Genomic DNA, 21,893 nt, shown 5'->3' on the forward strand with positions numbered 1-21,893 from the left:
AAATAGCATTTGGAGAGTCTGCATTGGAAAACACATCTCTATTAAAAGCATTGGGTTAGGATACCAGAAAACCCAGAGTGATTGGCTGCAAAGTGATACTTCCTTAGTATCTGGAATCAGATCAATCTCTCAGCCAAACCTTCTGGATAGGGAAGATAAATGAAGAGGTGATAATACATTTTATTTTTAATGAAGTGCTCAAAATAAACCAAATGAGGGCAGAAGTTGGCAAGTGAGGCATTTTTTTTACTGTGCCCTCCTTGGGATAGTTGGATTAACCCTGATTGGCTTATACCTAAGTGAAGCTAAAGTGTTTACTGTGGGGCAAGACTGGGAGGACAGACACTGCATAGAAAACAACTTGGATTCTGCCAGTATCCAGAAAGCCTTGGCGTCGTCTGCATCTAATTCTTAGGTGATGGCACAGAAGAACATTCTTAGGTAGGGTGGTATGGTGGTTTGCTTCATTAAATGTGAAATACATAAATTATCTGCCAACATTTCACAGGTGAAAGGATGAATGGCACCATTCAAGCTCACAGTCCCAGTAACATTTAACATGGCTGTGATTAGCTGTCAAAAAGTTGGATAAGATTTGATGCTTTATGTTTTGTTTTGTTTTTTTTTCTCTATTGGGACTTTTTTTTATGATTGCAATACTCCACTCAGTGAAGGGTTTTGGAAATTTTATAGGACTGGCCTTTGATTTTGCTTATTTTTCTAGAAAGATTTCAAGCAGGCTCTCCTGCCATATAAGATTACCTCTCATATTCTCTTAACCTCACATTTTCCAGGGCATCCCTGCCAATGTTTCCAAAAAGACTGCTTGTGCTGGGGTCATCATCCCAATTCTCATAACTATTAGTATTGACAATCTGGTCGGACACTAATTGTTTGTTTGACTTACACATTTTTAAATAATCACTTGTAAGGGGAACCCATATTTTGGTCTCTAACAGAGGTAATGAAAATTTAAAAAAAGAAAACAAAAATTCGAATTACCATTCCTTAAAAGAAAGTGCAGCAGGATGTCAATGAAGTCATCAAATGCACTGCTGGAGAGCTGACCTCAACAGAAAATTTAACACTCCGCTATCTTGCTTGAAAAATACAGATCTTTTTTTATACATGGTCAATTGTCTTCCAAAAATGTCTGCATTGTAAAATGTTTTTGTCTAACAATTGGACTAGATTAAAATGACTTCATAGAGACAAACTGTTTTTAGCCCTGAAATAACTCGAAATTGTTAGATATTTCAACAGCAGCTATCCTTCTTTTTCTGCCTTTGCTTACCATATAGTTACCTGAGTTTAAATGTGTTGATGTTTCCTGACCCATATCTTATAAATGTATGACAAATTAAATGTCTTTTCAGTGAAGCAAAATGAAAATATTTAATAGAAATCTTAACTTTCATGAGAGCAAGAACTTGCTTTATCTACTATATGTGTCTCCCATAGTGCTTAACAGACAGCAGTTTGCCCATAGAGCTCAATATTCGTTGACTAATGACCAAGTTAATAAAATTCTCTACTTGGCATAAGAGGGAGGTCTAAGTTTCTTCCTGCTTTAAGCTTCTATATTACACTGTTAAATGGTAAAAAGACTTTTAGCAATTCTTTATTTTATTTAGATGTTAAACAGTGTTTGCTGAGTATTTTCTATGGCACTTAGCACAGTGGTAGGCACTGGGATGGATTCATAAATAAACATGAGACCTGCCTCCCACCAATAAAAATTATATAATTTGTTTGTGGAGCCAGGATATCACATAGCAGAAGCATTGTAAAATCTGGAGTAGAATGGTAGTAACTGCATATAGGCAGATAGGGCATTCAATTTCAGAGAAAAGGGCTGTGGGATTAGTTACAAGACAAAATTTCATATGAAAGACAATGGAAGAGCTGGACCATATAGAAAGCAGAAAATGAGGAAGAAATAAGCAGTTTAAGATTGAAGACTTGGTAGACCCAATATATTCATTGCTGAACTTTTTGTCCTAAAGCCTAAATAACAATAACAGATGGAGACTAACTGGTGAGCTCAAAGTTTGGTGATAATTCAAGCTTTTCTTATAATCAATGTTTATAATGTGAAAAAAAGTCTGCACTCAAGTGTGTGGTATGCATTAATAAGTTACTGAATATGTTTAAGACGGAACAAACTTTATGTCATTGTTAATGTCTATTAAAATGTGGCATTCTGAGAAGGTGAGAAGTTAATTTTTGGTGATGGCTTCCGGAGGTAGATGGAATGAATAGTCCTAAAGGTATTCAATTACCAGAGAGAAGGCTACTGAGGAGATAAGTTTAACTCCCATGATTCTGGAAATCTCAAGTGAAAACAACTTTAAAAATAACAAATTCAGCAAATATTTATTATTTCAAACAAAACACCGAGTTTCCATTACTTTTGCATGGCAAAGAAGTGGAATTATTAATCTCAGAGGAGATAGCTTTTTGTTCAGGAAAATATTCTAATGCACTTTTTTTTTTTTTTTTTTGTAAATGATGCCCCTCTTGTCTTAAAAGATAGGATTAAAAAAAGAGAGAGAGCTAAACTGCACTACATAAAAAATTAACTGGAATTTGGGAACTGGTCACTGATGCCTCATTGGTGGTTGGAGAGGGCTGAGCAACTTGGCAAGAGGCTGGCAAGAAGCCTAGAAAGAAAAGACAGCCATGCAGATGTCCAGGCCGAGTGGATAGCTGAGGGGCTTTTAAGAGTAGTGGTGATTAATATTCAGTTGTCAATGTTTCCTATTCTGAGTTGTGCTGAAACCATTCATTTCTATCTTTAAAGCTTTAGTTAAGATCTGCCTAGAGATGTGTTGGGTGTTGGCAGAGAGTGGAGCAGTACTGAGCCTGGGTCAAAGCGGCGTAGAAAGAGGATGTTGGTTATGGGAGCTGAGACAGCTAATTTAGGGCAGGCTGCCCAATGACCAACCCTGGAGAACATCAGCCTTCCCTTGGGAATCCTCAAAGGTTTCAGGAAGAGTGTGGAGGACATGGATAGAGGCTTGAGCCATTTCCTTTGGGTAGTAAAGAAAAGGGAAATATCAGGCTCCTGACGTGTAGGTAACTTTTAGCCATGCTGAGACAGCTGGATGAACAGAACAAGGACAACATATCTATCCATCCGTCAATTGATCCAATTATTCGTCATTCAGTAAGTACCAAGAACCTATTATACGTGAATCACTACATTACAAGAGACATAGTTTCTTTTTTTGTGTGCAGATTTTGATTTTAATAATTAACGTATACACAAAGCACATTAAAGAAATAAAACCCAAAGCTTACAGGATGAGCTTGACTTTCTATGGGCCTCGGAGAATGACTTGCATTTGAATATGAATCAAAGGAGACATTCCAACGTGGATACCCTGGGAAGTCACTCTCCCTAGGCTCTGTCTAAATGGCATAGGGGAGCATATGGTCTCATCCCAGGATGTACAGTCCTTTGCCACAAGTTAGAGATGAAGCTGGGCCTAGTATATGCACCTGAATATTCCTACAGCTTCTGAGTCCTGTGGACAATGACAGAGGAGACAAACCACGCAAGAAATGTGTCTAGTATAAAACAAAACTTTAAAAGAAAGAATTAAAGGAGGGAAGAATAACATTCATAGCAACTCTTGATATTTAGATACTAATTTGTAATTTATCATGAAATTGCATGTATAATATCTGATCTGTCATCACAACTGCTCTTTGAAGCAGGTATTATTATTCCCATCTCTCAGAAGACAAAACTGAAGATTATAGTTTGAGTAATATGTTCCAAAAACATAAAATTAGACCATGTGAGCGACTCAATTGTCAGAGTAATTGTTATTAGTTTTCTCTCAGATCCAAAAATATTCCCTGACTTGTTCATCATTTTAATAGTTTCTATTAAAAGTGCAGGACATATAATGAAATTTAAACTAATGAAAGGTAGAAATAAGGAAAGATTACTGATTAAATCATTCATTCTTCATCTAAATAGCCAATTCCCCATTTTATATGATGCAATTCTCAAAAATGTTACTGTCATGTCATTTTTCTGGGATGCATCACATAAGTGAGAAGGTACTTAACAGAGTATTTGGGTGTTGCTAAATGCATCTATTGCATACCACCTCTGCTTATTCCTATCCTAACATTATGAACAGTACTAAAGAAATACAAACTACAGTCTCTGCCCCAAAGAAACTTCTCATCCTCTACATAGACGTTTTCCCCTTTCATGAAAGAACTATGGTGACTTTAACTTCCACCTAAGAGCTCAAACATGGAAACATTTTACCAAGTTAAAAATAAGCAATTTCTAACATTGTGTTAATTACACCAGGATAAGTTATCAAGAAAAAAAAGCAGTTGGTGTAAGCATTTTCTTTCCTTACTCCCATTTTGAGCAGAAGTTAGCATTGTATCTCCAAATGTCCAAGTTATCCTTATTCCCATGTCTGTAGGGGAAATGGAAATTTCCTTTCATGACTTTATCCTCCTCATCCCACTCTCCTTTGGACCTTGAGTGTCATTAAGTTGGGTAAGGAGAGGCAGAACGTTGGCGACTTGGGGATGAAACTGGATAGGAACAACTGGATCCACCAGAAAGACAGAGATTCCTTAGAATTCCTCCAGCACAGAGAAGCCATAGACTTTCCAGCAATGGGCCACATTGTGGGCCACTCGCCAGTGAGGAACTGCTATGGGGTGCTGAGAGGTAGACACTGGACACATGCACAGCACTGACCTTGAAGGCAGCAATGAGCTTCCCAATGAGCATGACCATAGCCAGTTTTGTTGGCTGCTGAGAAGGACCCCTCTGCAGCCTCCTGGAGCAGCTGCCTGAGTGTTGCTAGAATACCAGCACTTGACTAAAGGGACAACAGAAATAATGGTGACTCTAAGGAAGGAAATGTCCCTCAATTTTTCTCCCAGCACACACACAAAATCAATATCTTTTTAAAGGTTTGTGAAACTAGTTTCACTAGTCAGATATGTGGTTGCTCAGGGCAAATTTAATTTCATAAGGACTAGAAACTCCACGTGTGCCATTCCTTGCCCTCAAGTGTTGTGTGGTAGAGTCACCTACATTTACAGGCAGTTGATCCTCACAAATCACGGATTTCCTATTTGGGGATCTGCCTACTTGCTAAAATTTATTTCTAATCCCAAAATCAATATGGGGGATACTTTCGCAACTACTCATGAACATGGCCAGAGCAGTGAAAAATTTGAGTTCTCACACTCACGTTTCTAGCTGGATCCAATAAGATGATACTCCCCCTTCTTGTTTCAGCTTTCTCACTGTAAACATGTGTCCTTTACATGGTCTATTTAGTGACACATTTTTTACAGTTTTCTGCTTCCTGTTGATGATTTTGCTGTTTAAAATGGTCCCTAAACATACTGAAGTGCTATGTAGTGTTCCCATGTGAAGGAAGGCTGGGATGTATCTAATGGAGAAAATATGTGTTAGATAAGCATCCTTTAGGAATGAGTTATAATGCTATAATGCTATTGAGTTATGAGTTCAATATTAACGAGTCAACAATATATATTAAATATGGTGTCTTTAAACAGAAACACACATGAAGCGAGGTTACGTATTGACTGGTGGACAAAAATGTTGTAAACAGAAGCTTTCAGGAATTTAACCTGTATTTCTCCTAAGAGCAATGACTTGGCATTTGCTGATTCAGTGTTTGTGGACTTTGTAACTATCATGAATAATAAGAATCTACTATATTTACATATTCATTGATTCAACCTATTATGTGCAAAACATTCCATTAAGCAGCAAAACAAAAATAGGCAATAAATTCTGCAATTTCCACCAGATCCTAATATACTGTAACCATACCATGCACCACAGAACAGAATTCAGTGAAGGTTTTCTCACTCAGGAAGTGTTTTGGGCCTCATGATTATTTCTGGAAGTAAAGGAGATAGTTATAAGGCAATCTCATTTATACAAAAGCTCTGACAAGAACCCTGAGGACAGCTCCGAGGATGTTTGTAGTGTGGCTTCAGTGTGTTTGCGGTCAATGCTTCCTGTTATAAACACAGGACTCAGGCTTTCCAGGGGGCTCTGTGAGCATCTGATCCTGGATGAGACTTGGCATGTTGCATTCCAGCAAAGGAGTGTATGTAAACAGGTTGTAAAATAATCATCTTGAACCCTTCCAAATGTAGGCAAGGTTAACAAACAAAGAAAATGAATACACCTATGCCTATGAGAATGTTGCTTTTGCACCTGTCTAAATTGAAAACTGATGAGTTTACAAAGTGAATGTGGCTAATGATGACTGATACTTGACTTACAAGGGTGGAGCCAAAAATGTCAGCCATTTGCTGTGGGGTCAACTTTAAGTTCTGGAGAACTTAAAAAAGCAATTGTGGAAAGAAGCAATCGCAGTCTTCAGGTGAGCCTCATGGGTAATTGGGTTGAGTTCTAGCATATTTCCAAGACTTGGTAGCAAAATTATAACTGAACAGTAAAGAAGTAGTCTAGAAGGTAAGCACCAGAAGGATGAGAATTTTTGGCTGTATTGCTCATCACTACATCCCTGGAGCCTAGAACGGAGCTTGGCATAAGGGAAGCACTCCATAAATACTTGTTAAACTAGGTCCATTTAACACTTGAATATGTTGTGATACAAGTGCTAGTGTTTCTGGATATAGAGCATCATGTATCCCTGTCCTGCTTCTCATACCTATGTTATTTCTCTCCCCAGACCAATCTGTCCCAGTCTCCACTTTGCCCTCTAAGCAGCCAGTGATTTAACCCCAGAAGAAACCAAGAGAAGAAGCAGAACCTCCATTGCTGGGCAGAAAGTCACCAAGTACCCATCTAGTCCCATGACCTGGGCCTCTATTCCCAGTGGTCCTGCTCCTGACCACTTCCAGAGGAGAGTCTATTATTTCAGAGCAATCACACCTCTGCCATGTAGAGGACTATTTACTTACAGGTAATTGGTGGTATTTTGCATAACGATCTTAGCTTGTTTTAGCAAGGATGTCTTTGAGGTGATGGAGTTGTTGATTTTGTGGCTGCTAATGATATTTTTAAATTTAGAAAATTTTCCCTTTTATGTTTCATTACCAACTCAGAACCCAAATTTCTCTCCAGAAGTTTCAGGAGGCAGTAGGCAGGCTATTTGGGATAAGAACGCATGTTGTTCTATGCAGTTTTTCTCCATCCCCTATTTCAAGGATTCCTCCTTATAACTGAGTTTCTCTAAGCCTCTGTTTCTTGTCATACTTTTTTTTTTTTGGAGACACAGTCTTGCTCTGTCACCCAGTCACCTAGGCTTGTGTACGGCAGCACAAGAGTGGCTCACTGCAGCCTTGACCTCTTGGGCTCAAGTGGTCCTCACACCTCAGCTTCCCAAGTAACTGGGACCACAGGCATGTGCCATCATACCCACCCATTTTTTTTTTTAGAGATAGGGTCTCACTATACTGTCCAGGCTGGTCTTGAACTCCTGGGTTCAAACAATCCTCCTACTTTGGCCTCCCAAAGTGATGGGATGATAGGCATGAGCCACTGCACTGCACCCTTGTCATATTTCTCTGGGGCAAACCCCCTTGTCATGCAGGTGATATGACTTTGCTATGAATAAGTAAAAATTTACCATTTGCACTTATTATTCACTTGCTGTATGCTGAGCTCTTGAAGAGTACTTGGACTGAATTGTGTCTCTCCCAAATTCCCATGTTAAAGCCCTAACCCCTAATGTGACTGTGTTTGGAGATAATCTTTTAGGAGGTAATTGAAGTTAAATGAGGTCATAATGGTAGAACCCCAATCTCACAGGGCTGGTTCCTTGTAAGAAGAAGAATGAACATCAGAGCTCTCTCTGTCTGCAACGTGAAGACACAGCAAGAACGCAGCTGTCTACAAGCTAGGAAGACAGCCCACACCAGAAACTAAGTTGGCTGACACTTGGACTTCTCCACCTCCAGAGCTGTGAGAAATAAATTTCTGTTAAGTTACTCAGTCTGTGGAATTTTGTTATGGCAGACCTAGCTGATTTAAAACGAAGGGATTTTCTACTTTCTATGTAATTCAATAAGTTTACAGATTAATTACAGCATTAAGAGTTACAACCTATATGTCGTAAGAGCATTAAAGCACACACAAGTCCTCTCATCTGCCATGAGATCTTATCTGTAGACCTCTCATCACACTCATCTTCAATTACAAAACCTCTAATTGTTGCAAAGTTCTCACCCAGACAAGATTTTGCATACGCTCATAGACAAGTTTTCTTGGCTACTACGTGGAGCCTTCCTCTTGATTTCTTCTTGCACCTCTCTGGCAATTTTCACAGTGCATCCTCCAGAGTTCACAGCCTGCAGCTGTCTCCCTCAAGTTTCCTTACAGATTCCAAAGCTGTAGAAGCACTGGAGTCTTTGAGGGTCCAAAATGGTAGGTGCCATGTTCTCTGGAATTCTCAGGCCACCTACCTACACCTCATCTTACTTCCACTCTCCTTAATCACCTTCCATCCTACAGGACTCAGACATGGATCCATACTGAGTTGGGTCAGAGACAAATACAAATCTGAGTCACAACATTCATGCTGTCTCCACATGGAAACCTTCTCTCTCCAAGAGCCAGGCTTTTTTTCTGATTCTATCTTCCACTAGGTTAAGTTCTCTCTCAAGAGTTCCCTCACTTCTCCCTGCTACATTTAGTTGCATGTCTGGAGGTTACCAAAAGTTCAAATTATATACTGTTATGACCTTAGTTCATGCCTTTGAGATATATATGTGTGTGTGTGTATATATATACACACATATATATATACACACACATATACACATATATATACACACACACATATGTTTTAATATGTATAACCATTTTGATGATTTTAAAAGACTACTCAATCAGTGTGGGAAATTTGTAAAACACAAAAAATGTAAAGAACAACATAAAAAAATTAGAACCCTATCCCTGTTCTCCAGCATTATATAATTTCATCATTACATATTTCAGTGAGTGTCTCTAAAATGTAATAACACTTTTAAAATACCACCATCACAATTTTTAAAAACTAACAAAATTAAGGCTGGGCATGGTGGCTCACAACTGTAATTCCAGCACTTTGGAAGGCCAAGGCGGGCAGATCACCTGAGGTCAGGAGTTCCAGACCAGCCTGGTCAACATAGTGAAACTCCGTCTCTACTGAAAATACAAACATTAGCCAGATGTGGTGGTACACCTGTAGTCCCAGCTATTCAGGAGGCTGAGGCAGGAGGATTACTTGAACCCAGGAGGCAGAAGTTGCAGTGAGCCACTGCACTCCAGCCTGGGCAAGAGAGCAGGACTCTGTCTCAAAATAATAATAATAATAATAATAATAATAATAATAATAACAATAATAACAAAATTGTAGTTGTATTATTCATATCTAGTTAGTGTTTAAATATTATCAATTGTTTTGTAATCTTTTACAGTGTGTTTGCTTGTATCAAGATCCTGTTCTTAGATTACAATTGATTGTATTTCCCTAAGTCTGTTTAAATCTCTAAGATTTTGTATCCATTAGTTTTCCCTTACAATGTATTTGTTGAAGAAGCCAGATTATTTGTCTGTCACAGTTTCCCACAGCTTGGATTTTGATAAATTAAATCATCAGGGTATCATTTAACATGTTCTGCTGTCCCCTGTGTTTCCTGTAAGTTTGCTGTTAGAACTAATAATCTGTGGTCTGCAGCCCGCAAACAATTAGTGAATATAATTCAGGGACACACTTGGGGAAAAAATGACATATGTATTTTTACTAACTTGCAACTAAAATTTAGTATGCTCTTCAATTAAAATATTAGACAACAAACAACAGTAATTTTAATAGCATATGTGACTTTGCCATCAATAGAAATCCTATTTTCCTATCATATTCCAGCTGTTTCATGATATACCTAAATATTGTTTCATCTTACCATGACTTCAAAATTATTACAGCTATTGGACCTGCCTGTAGATCTTATTATTGAATATGTTGATGAAGAAGCCCCAACATATTGTGTGTGTTTGTCTGAATGTGTGTATCATATATATGGGTGCATACACATGCACACACATTTTTTTTTCTATTATTTAAGTAACTGTATTTAACATAATCGAGTTTAGTTACTGACAGGGTTTGGCTCTGTGTTCTCACCCAAATCTCATCTCGAATTTTAATCCCCATAATCCCCAGGTGTTGAGGGAGTGACCTGGTGGGAGGCAATTGGATCATGGGGGCAGTTTCCCCCATCCTGTTTTCATGATACTGAGTGAGTTCTCACGAGATCTGATGGTTTTATAGTGTATGGTAGTCCCTCCTTCTCTCTGTCTCTCTCTTTCCTGCTACCTTGTGAAGAAGGTACTTGCTTCTTCCTCACCTTCTGTCATGATCGTAAGTTTCCTGAGACCTCCCCAGTCAGACGGAACTGTGAGTCAATTAAACCTCTTCCTTTTACAAATTACTCAGTTTTGAGTATTACTTTTAGCAGTGTGAAATGGACTAATACCCTTAACAACTTTTGTGTTTTATTTTATGTCTTTGAAATATTATTATCAAAAGGGGTTTAACTGAACTCACTAGCCTGCCCAAGCCATTTGGAGCACAAACGAGTGAAGAATCCCTGAGTCTTGATCCTATGTGAGTTCTGATTTTTGTCCGGAACACTTTATAGGAAGTATTGTGTAGCATTCTTATAGACAGGCATATAATGTCTTGTTTCTCTTTTTTTGTAATATTAATAACCATTGATGATCATTGCCCAATCCATTAATGGTTACCAAATGGTGATATTCTAATTTTATAATTTCTTTTTTATATATAGTTTAAATGCTTCTTTAAAAGAAAACATTGTAATCAACTATCTAATGACTTTGAGATGAATTTCATATGGGAAAGCAAGATAAATGCTGATTCTCTCCTTTTATTTTTCAGTTTTCAAAATATTGGACTGACTCCATAGAATCCTCCAAAGGGGGATTCCAATGAATTTTCGTTTTCTTCTCTTTTGTTTTCAATATCGTTGTGAACTTATAGATGTAAATATGTTTTTGTGTGTTTTCAATGGTTGCACCTATTATTCTTAGTGATACTCAACTGCCCCGTGTTTGGCCAGAGGAATCTCTCAAAGTTGTCTCCTGAGTCCTTTTAACATGACCATTATCCTTGATAGCATCATTGCTCTCCAGAATGGCAAAATGTTCCAGATTCATATTGTTTATTTTCTACCCTAGACATGAAATCGTGTTCTGTTTATTTCAGTATGATATTTAGAAACCACAATCTGTGTGTTAAGAGTACCAATTGCTATTGTGTTGACATTCTCCCACTTCTAGTACTTTTTATCATACAGACCTGGAAAATATTTTTAAGATAAAATACAGCAACAATAATTTGGTCAATAGGATACTTTATCCTGTAAGCACACAAAATACAATCACAGAAAAACAGTATCAATATTATCATCACTAACGTAATTACATAAAACAGTTTGGCATTCTTTTGCTGTTCTTTTTGTTCTTGAACAGTATCACCCTAGGGATGAACAAATACATTCTCGAGTTTTAACATCATTTGAAATAATTCGTTTTTGTATATTTAGGCTATCAACTCAAAAACTAGTTTTTTTTTTTTTTTTGCTTTAGATTTTTAATGATCACTTTTTAAAAACACTTTTCTATAATTGTGTAAACATATTTTAAGTTTCCAAAAGTCCCTTTAACAAAACAAGATATAATCAGATAAGCCAAGCTCATACCCAGCCACCTCTACCTTGTTTGCTTACCATCCTTATAGATAAATACCTTTTAAAGTTTATTCTCTCATTAATTTTCTTAAATACAATTATTCAAATATGTGTATATATTAGCATTTCCCCTTTCTTTGATAAATGGTTTTATAACATAAACACTTTCTCCTCCTTGCTTTTTTCCTTGGGATTATTCCAATGCAGTTTTGTAGAGATTTTTAAATCCTCTTTACAGCTGCATAGTATTTTGTCATGTGGATTTAGCAATTGTTTATTTAAACAGGTCCCTCTGGGTGAATATTTGGTTTATTTCTGATCTTTTACTATTACAATTGGGCTGCAGTGAATATAGAATGTATTTGGGCGGCATTTCTCTTTTCACGTCTGCCAGTGTGTCCTTACGATAGAGTCTTAGAAAGTGAGTAAATGTAAGTTGGCTAGATGTTGCCAAATTCCCTTCCACAGATGTGGTATCATTTTGCTTCCCACTAGCAGTGTAAGAGAGTGCCTGCTCTCCCACAACTTTGCCAACTGAGTATATTTTCCAAACTTCTGGATTTTTGCCAATCTGGTATGTGAGAAATGGTCAGGATATTATATTTTGCTTTTCTCTTATTAGGAACAAGGCTGCGCATATTATAATTAGGAACCATTTGCTTTTCTTTTTTAAGAAACAGTCTGTTCATTTCCCTAGCCCATTTATCTACCAAGTTGCAGTCTTTTTCTTTCTCTATTTTTAGAAGCTCTTTATATATTAGGCATGTTCAACCTTTGTGATAAAAGTTGCAATTTTTCCCATTCGTCATTTTTTTACATTGCTTAGAGTATTTTCTCCTTGCAAACGTATTTTTTTAATGCCATCAAGTTTAACTTTTTCCTTAATGCTTCTGGATTTTGATAAGTAGGATGAGGTTTTCCTCATCCTAGCTACTGGAGGAAAATATCCATGTCTTCTCTTCAAACATGTATAGTTTCATTTATTTCACATTTAGATCTCCGAGTCTTTTGGAATTTATCCTGGCTTACAATGTGAGAAATGGATCCAATTTTATCTTTTTCCATATGGCTATTCACTTATCCCAACACCACTTATTTAAAAGTCCATCTTTTCACCACCAATTTGAAATGTCACCTTTATTGTGTATTAAATTTCCGTAGGCAATTGGGTTTATTTCTGGAGTTTCTATTCATTGATCTATCTATTGGTGTGTGTATATCCTTCTGTATTAATTATAAAGGTTTTATAATGTATTTAATATCTGATATAGCCAACCCCTCCCAAACTCATTGCTCCTCTTTTACAAGAATTCCTGACTACTGTAGCTTATTTTTTCTTCTAAATGGTATTTTTGAATGACATTACATTTATAAATTAACTAAAGGAGAACTGACTGTTGTCTATCCACAAAAGTGGCATGACTTTCCATTTCTTCAAGTCAACATTTACATTCTTCAAGAGTGTTTTTAGCTTTCTTCACATAGATTTTGTACAATTTTTGTTTCTTTTTATGTTTAGGTTTATCATTACTACTATCTTAAATAAATCTTCCATATATTCTCTAACTACTTTTAGTTTGTATCTGAAGGTTGTTTATGATGATTTTTTTTCTATCTACTACTTTACTAAATTCTTCTACCACTTGTGGTACTTTTTCCATGAGTTTTTTGGGATTTCCAGATATATACACGTTTTCTGCCACTAGATATGTTTTCACTTTTCCTTTCTATTTTTTATGTATGACAGATTTTGTTCTATTTGATTTTTACTAAACACTCTATGAGCATTGCACAAAAATATTAAATGGTCTTTGAAGCACAATTTTAATGGTTGTATGTATTTTACTATTTCGATACACCACAACTTATGTAGTCATTTCCAACTTGAAATTCAGGTTTCCTCTTTTTACTCTTATAAATAAGGATGCAATGAATGCCTTTTGTTTAAATATATTTGTGCTTCTTTCTGATTAGATCTTTAGCGAATATTCATATAAGAGGAGTCACTACATCAAATAGCATGCCAACTTTTAAGAGGTTTTAAACACATAATTGACAAAATTCCCTCCAGAACAGATGAACCAAGGTACACTTGAACCAGCAGGTGTGTCTTCCTTCACTATATCCTCACAAATCTAGGTATTTAAAGAGTTAATGACCGCTCAGTAGGCAAACAATACCTCATCATTATATGACGGGTTAGTTGAGCAGTCTCAACTCAATGTGGCTATATCCATGAAGCAATCGTATCGGAGAAAGGGAGTGTGAGGGAATATGGCCAGTACATTCTACTTATAGGGACACAATAGCAATATTTTTCCTGTGGGGTGTTAGTACTTTTCTCATTTTGACTAACCAGACATTGATATCTCTGCATGGCAGGCATTCAGGTTCTAGTTCTTCAAAGGAGTGATGTAGTCTTTTTGGCCTTTTAGAGCTCCCATTGACACACTTCCTTGCTCCGGGAAATCAGGCTTAATCTCAATCTCTATATCTCCTCTCAGTCTCCATCACTGGAATCATCTCACCCATTGGGCAGGCTTTTTGAGCATGTGAATACTAGCTACAGTTTCTGGTGTCCTCTTGACTCACCAGAAATGTGTGCAACCTTGGGGATACCCATTGGTGGAAGTGCAGGCTGCTCCTTGGCCACCCCATCTTGTAACTTTCTTGCATTTCTCATCCTTAATTGGATAGGCACAGCAGCAGATCAGAAAGCCTGTTCCTCCAGAAGCGGAGTTCTAGCCAGGAAAGTGAATACCAGTCTGCAACTTCAACCTCAATGGGTGACTATCTGTGAAGCTCCTCTGCTGGGGGACAGTAGGCAGCCACTCCCTTGCCCATTGGGAGAAAAGGGAACGACCTTGGGTGAGTAACAGTTCCACACTGCCTGACCACTCCCAGGGTTGATCGTGTCCCTCATGCCTCCTTCCCAGTCCTCTGCTTATATAATGATGATGTGGGGTTGGGGTCTGGCTGTTCTTTTACATGTCGAGCACTTAGCACCTGTTGTTTTTGGCTGTGGGCCTAGTGCTGACTCCAGAGCAGCCATAGAAGCTCCCTCCACATCCTACTACGCTTGTTTTTATTTCTATTTCTTTGCTTAGTAGTAACATTAGATGTTTTTCACATGTTTACTAATGATCATATTTCTTCTTTTATGAATTGCCTGTTGTTTATGGCTGGTGATTTGTTTTTTTATTTTCTTTCTCTCTATCTAGCAAAGTTTTCTTCTTGGGAAATAAACTCACTCAGTTTTCCAGGCTGCATAACTTTATAGCCCCACTGGTTCTGAATTTAACACAGTTGCTTTCCAATTGTAGTTTCTGCCTTTAGGGTGAGAGTATTAATATTCAAGATACAATGAGCTAAGAAACAGGATACACAGATCTACTATTTGATATTCAGCATCTGGTTTATAAATTTGTGCTAAATAGGCACAAACAGTGATATACATATTAACATGTATGCATGACCACCTATTATATAAAGATACGACATGATGTTCAATATCAGCTTTTGCCTCCCATTAAATTTTTCCGTAGCCTCTCATTCATTCTACCTAATAACAGCAATCTTAATCAGAGTATTGATTTATAACTCTACCAGGTGGCAAAAGGCTTTTCCAAGTGACCTCTTGGGGATCCCTTCTGGCTATCTTCTGGAAAATAGGAGATTAAAAACATGTGTGTTCCCACAGTGCTGCATTCTGAAGATGATTCCTCTCCTAGTCCTGCTCCATGTAAGTTATGTAAGACTATGGAAATCAACAAAGAGCAATTCATGCCTTGACTGGGATTATTGTTGTTATTGTTTTTAAGGACAGACCTAAAATTGGAAGAGCAACTCAAATGCAAGCAGTTTGTACATACTGCCAAGCTCATAGAAAATTCACTTCTGACTTTTCTGCAAAGGATAGAAGTGGATAAAAATTCTTGGTATTTTGTGAGTCTATTAACTCTTGGAGATGGAAATAAAATGGATTTAATATAATATCCTTACATCTTAAGCCATCAGAGCTTAACCTAGGAAGCTGAACTTGAAATGTGGGAGGACTAGGAGAAAGCCCAGGGCTTGCAGCACGAGTGTGTGTGGCATTTTGATGTTACTATGGGGATTGCTATAGTAACAATTCCACTCACCCTTAATTTATTAAGTTATTTTATTGTGGAACCAAAAGGTAAACCAAACATTCAATGAAACAATAGCTTTTAAAGAGATTTTGCTGTTTCTGCAGCCCATGCCAAATGTTTCAATGAAAGTACTTTGAGTGGAAAAGACAATATTGGCAGATAATTTAATACAATTGCAGGAATGAGATTCCTCAAGGTTTCCTCTGAGACTGAAAAAATAACAGCAGATCTATGTCATAATGCAGTGTCGAATCTGAGAATTTACCAGCCCTGAGACTCAACCCTCTGAGACAACAGTGAAATTATCCTTACTCTCCCATACCCACCCTTGTTCTTTTATTCCTTCACTCCTTTAGAAAACAGCCTCTTTCCCCCACCTCCACCCCATAGACAGAATGAGAAAAATTCAGCTGACCAGCAAAAAAAAAAAAAAAAAAAAAAAAAAAGACCTTAATCTTGATGGGTTTAAAGGCTTTAAGTGCAGTATCCCACCCCTGGAGCCTCAGCAGGCCTACAGTTAGAATAGAGGGCAAGAGAAATAGGGAACTTTGGGAGAGGGATTGAGGTGAAATTTTCCTGCCCTATCCTTGGATCCTGTGTTCCTGGTCCCTTGAGGGTCTCTACCAGGGTGGGTGGATTCTCCTGGAAAATGTTCATAGACTTTATGAAAGCAAAAATAAAAGTGGGGGGGGGGGTTGTTGAACAAAAGCATGTGTTTTGAGGTCTGCCCTACTGTCATGGAGCTTCATGGTAAGAAGCTCCTTGGGGGGTGGGGTTGCATAAAGGGAAAAAAAAAAGGAAACCAAGTAGTATCTAGGAAAGGCAACTCTGAAAAACCAACCCACATCCACGTAAGATCACAATAATATGAAAAATGCAAGCAAGTGACCACTTCGCTTGGCCCCTGCACCTCCCCAATTCTAAGGGAGAAGGCTTCACTGCTTTTTTGCTTGTCATTGTTATGATTCAATCAATCGTTTTAGCACATAGAAGACAAGGCTTACGAAGAGAGGCTGTCACCAAGATCAAAAACATGGATAAGTGGAGATAGAATCCATCTAGACATGGTGAGCAAAGGACAGTCTAAAAAAGACTTCCGGGAATCAGAGCAAGTGGTGTTCTGAGCCTTTCCCATGCTGATTCAATCAACTCACACAAGTAATGGCCCTTAGAAGTCACTGCTTTCAGGACCGTCAACATTCAAATGGGAAAGCTAAGACACAGAGAGGATAAGGGGCTTTTCTACAATAGAGGATAAGGGGCTTTTTCTACAATAATAAGACACAGAGAGGATAAGGGGCTTTTCTGAAACCAGCCTGGCCAACATGGCAAAACCCTGTCTCTACTGAAAATACAAAAATTAGCCAGGCATGGTGGTGCGCACCTGTAATCCCAGCTGCTTGGGAGACTGAGGCAAGTGAATTGCTTGAACCCGGGAGGCAGAGGTTGCGTGAGCCAAGATCACACCACTGCACTCCAGACTGGCAGACAGAGTGAAGTTAGACTCCGTCTCAAAAAAAAAAAAAAAAAAAAAAAAAAAAAAAAAGGAGCAGGATCGGGAACCCCAGCAGCTGACTCCAGAGTCCATATGCTTACCCAAGACCCTGTCCTGCTCCTCTAAGTCAGCACATGAAAAACAGAAGCAAATTGCAAAGCTGCTTTCTACTAAGTTGGAGGAAGAGAAGCACAAAGGGGAACAAAGATTTGGCTAATGAAGGTACGTGTGCTCTAACTGTGGGCCAACAGCAGCACATGGCCTCCCAGGGGCTGGAAAGCCAGCCAGGCAGAACACCCTGAATCTCAAATGAGGAAAAGCAGGCACAAGACTGCACCCTTAGGATGCTCTAAAATGCACTGAAGCCTAAGCTGACTTTCTCCTAAGCCAAACCAAATCTTTTGGGCTCCCCTTGCATATCTTGTTTATGGGAATAGAATAAGATATTATTTCCGTTTTTTCCTCCTTCACAGGTTGGAAAAGTCAAGTCCTATAGAAAGAAAGAATCAAACATTTGGATTCTATATTGCAATCATCAGAGGTAGCATGGGAAGCCTAGAAATCTCTTCCTGCAAGTCGGTAGTAGAAGCACATTTAAAACCTCACATGCAAATTCTTGGCACCTTCGAAGAGAAACAGAAAACGTCTAAAAATCCCAGGCTCTATTCTACTTTAGTAAAAAGTTTAAAAGGCTCCTGGCCTCATTTTAGCAAGCTCCCAGTTATTTTATTTGGATCATTTGGTTATATTTGGTCTTGAAAAGTTTCAAGGTTTTCTCCACCAGTGGCTTAAAAAATTAAAGCAAGGTCAGATTAGGCTTGTCTGGGGAGCTGAAGATAGAAAGGATAGGGTTTAAATGTGCCAGTGTTAGGACCCAATAAGGGGAGGAAGTGAGAGGAAGCAAATGAGCTTCCAAAAAGAATTCACATATGGACGATGCATGAGAGTTTGCTCGTGCTTGCGTGTGCACACGCATGTGCAAGCACGTGGGCAGAGGCGACTGCCACTAAGGAAGGACTGGTTTCCCTCAACTATAATTAAGCTTCCTCTGGGCTGGGGTGTTTGCTCGTCAGGCATATTTCCTTGATTCTCAGAGCTCTACTAATCATGCAAAGTCTTTTGTGCCTCAGAGACCCCAGCTCTCCTTTCCCCATGGCCAGAGTCTGGGAAGCCCCACATCATACTAAGTAGGAAATTACTGATCTCCAAGGATGAGTTAGTATGGGAAAAAAATTACAGTACTTGGGAAGTATCTAGAAGTCTCATAGTCCCATGCCTGGGGATATAGCATTGGGGAAAGAGAAAGGCCAGGAGAAGGAAGACAACAGAGAATTAGGCACGCTAAATGTCCTTACGTTTTATAAGGTGCAAACATGAAGCTAGCTGTACTTTGCCACCACACAGTAAATATAAGATTACTAGGCAGTTATATTTAAACATTACAGAACCTCCGAAAATAATTGCCATGTTCAGGGCAGTTTCTCAATCCCTTGATAACAGTATAGTTTAATGGATAGAAACAACTATATCATTTATTCCTCTTACATAAAACGCCACCAACCATGTAAGTACATGATCAATAATAGAGGTTTACAGTGGGTGTGCAGTCGTCCTGAGAGCTGCAGCTTCGTGTAAAGTAATCAGAGGTAAAATGAGAAGCAAAAAATATGGAAAGGAAGTGCTTCAGCAGAGCAAGGACCCAAAAGCTTCTCAGTGCCTTTATTTTTGTGGTGTACAAGGAACAATGTGAAAGCTAAACTTGGAACTTTTAAGAGATTTGTAAATTAGCTGTAAAATGTGACTGCTAATTGGATTCTTCCATTTAAGGTTTTGGATATAATCGAAATGAGGATTGGGGCTATAGGAGGGATTTGGGGGTGGGTGGAAAGAGGGGACACTTTGGAGATGAGATTTCTCTTTTGACTTCTGACCATTTTCCTTTCTCACAGACCTGGGTGTTAGGAAGAAAATTAAAGTGGTTTGGTGGCAAGCCTGGAGCCTTTTGTAGGTGTTAATTTAACTGAAAGAGATATTCCCAGGTCAGCCATTATGTAGTCTGAGCAGCATTTCTAATATTGAGTCAATAATTGACCGCTCTTCTGAAAAACAGATTGCAGAGTTTCTAACGGGAAGAATGCGGGAGGGGTGCTTTGAAAGAGGTGAAGGAAGCAGAGTTGAAGAACTTAACCTGCTCCCAGATGTCCACAATGAGACTTCCTTCATAGAGAGGCACAAACCCCCTTCTGAGATCACCTGATTGCACTGTATCTTGTAAGCAGACAGCCTTTCCTTTTTAAATAATTGCTAGAACCTATTGAGGGCTTACTATGTTCCAGACCCTGTGGTAGCCGCTTCACTTGATTGATATCATTATTCCAGATTATGACAGAGGGAATTGGAGTTCTGGGAGGTCACGTTGTGTGGCCAAGGTTACCCAATGTGTTAGAGGTAGGGCTGAGGTCCAGCACACGTCCTCCAAATTCACAATGTTCACTCTTAACCAGAACTGCTTCCCTTCTTATCCAATGCAATAATTGATTCCATTTAGTCAAAGGAGGGCAAGAGGGACCATAACATACATTGATTTGCCTAGAGATATCCTACCATATAGTTTTTTCTTTTACATTTGTGAGTTTATATAAAAGTTAGAAATGACCTAGGGAAAAATGTATTAACCCTACTGTACAGAAGAGGAAACTGAAACTCAGAGAGGTTAAGCCTCACGTCCAGTAGGTAGTGAAGCCAAAGTTATACACCTGACTCCCAAACGTCTACTGCCATTGTAGTACACTGCCTCCTACAAGGCTAAAGTAGCCAGCCCAGCTAACCATCAGGAGCCTATTTGCTCTAACTCACACTTACAGTAAGTGAAATAAAAATCTACCTTTTTGACCTGTATTCGGAGATGTCAATGAGCTATGAGATATCTCAGAGTTCTCCATGGGGGAGGCTGATCCATCTCTCAGCTCTGTCTCCTCCTCTGTGGTCAGGCTAATGTCTTCACTGGTAGTCATAAAGAGCTTCTTTGCTTTTAATATTCCCTCTCTCCTTCCTTAAGTCCAAACTCTACCCATGCTTGAAGGCTCAGCTCAAGTTTGCCTTGCTCCTTGAAGCTGTCCAGGATTGCTTTTCCCATATTTCCCATATAGTTTCCATTCTTCCCTGGAGCTCCTGCAGTGCCTACCAGCACATTGCCTGTGACGGTGCCCTGGTTTCCATTTCCTAACTCCTCAAGGGCTCCAGGAACTCTGTCTTGTACTTTCACTTTTTTGAGCTTTCTTTTAAACATATTTTTAATTGACATATAATAATTGTACATATTTATGGGCTACAGAGTAGTATTTTGATACACACCATGTGTAACAATCAAATCAGGATAATTAGCCTTTCTATCACCTGAAATATTTATCATTGTTTTGCACTGGGAACATTTAAAATCCTCTCTTCTAGCTCTCTGAAAATATACAATAAATTATTGTTAACCATAGTCACCCTATAGTGCTATAGAACACTAAAGCTTTTTCGCCGTATCTAGCTGTAATTGTGTGTCTTTTAACCAGCCTCATTCTATCTTTTCCTCTCCCCTACCCTTCTCAGCCTTCAGTAATCACAATCCCATAACATGCCTATGACAAGATTGGGTGAGTTGGGATTGAATTGAGCTGGCATCCTGCAAGCCCTTAATATATATATGGTATGGAAATAAACAGGAGGGAGAAAAATAGGAAATAAATTATGTTCTAAAGAGATCATTAAAATAGTAAGGAATAAGATTAGGATTATGATGGAGAAAATGGTATCAGAGAGGGTACTTGGGAGTTTTCTTCAGTATCTCAATACAGAACCAATTTCCCTAGCTCAATAATCCTCAAACTTGAGTGTTCATCAGAATCACCTGCAAGGTCTCTGACAACATATAGCACTGTTTTTTATTTCCCCCTGCTGCACAGAGCTTCTGATTCAGTAGGTCTCGGGTGGGGCCTGAGAATCTCCATTTCTAACAAGTTATCAGGAGACGCTGTTGCTGCTGGTCTGAAGACCACTCTTGAGAACCACAATGATTCTCTACCGTGGCTGCAGATTATAATTACCTGCGATGGGGAACAAGTGTAAGCAGCCTACTCCACATCAGGCCAATTAAATCAGAATCTCTGGGGAGAGATCAGTACAAGGAAGCTCTTCACAGACATGATCCCTCCACTGGCTCACCTCTTAAAACTCTGAAACCCCTGAAGTTTCCATTGTGTTGTTTATTTTCTAGGAATGAACTTGGTAAATATTCGTTCAATAACTGTTTGTTGAAGAAAGAGAAGAACTATGGTGGGTCAGATGAGAGGAAAAAATCACTCTGCAGAGATATGGCACGCAGGGGACCACCTCTGGGACTGAGGCAAGAGTGTACCTGAAATGCCAGGGATTCGATCTAGGTCCTGCTGTTCCCTGGTGCAGAAAGCCAATGACTGACGCAATGAGTATTGCCAAAGAAGGCTTTCATGGAGTGCTGCAGCCAA

The 21,893-nt window shown here is 38.7% G+C and overlaps 1 protein-coding gene and 1 non-coding gene across 2 annotated transcripts in view; both read left to right on the top strand.

Annotated features, from left to right (window-relative positions):
• LOC123569970 (uncharacterized) overlaps positions 1-21,893 on the top strand; it is a 182,783-nt gene that overhangs the window by 105,612 nt on the left and 55,278 nt on the right. The gene's annotated exons all lie outside the window — the stretch shown is intronic.
• LOC123570096 (small nucleolar RNA SNORA73 family) lies at positions 3,373-3,573 on the top strand. Its single transcript, XR_006694106.2, has one exon. It is a non-coding gene; the product is annotated as a small nucleolar RNA SNORA73 family (small nucleolar RNA).

Source organism: Macaca fascicularis, chromosome 18, assembly GCF_037993035.2.
Source record: "Macaca fascicularis isolate 582-1 chromosome 18, T2T-MFA8v1.1".
Classification (NCBI taxonomy): Eukaryota; Metazoa; Chordata; class Mammalia; order Primates; family Cercopithecidae; genus Macaca; species Macaca fascicularis.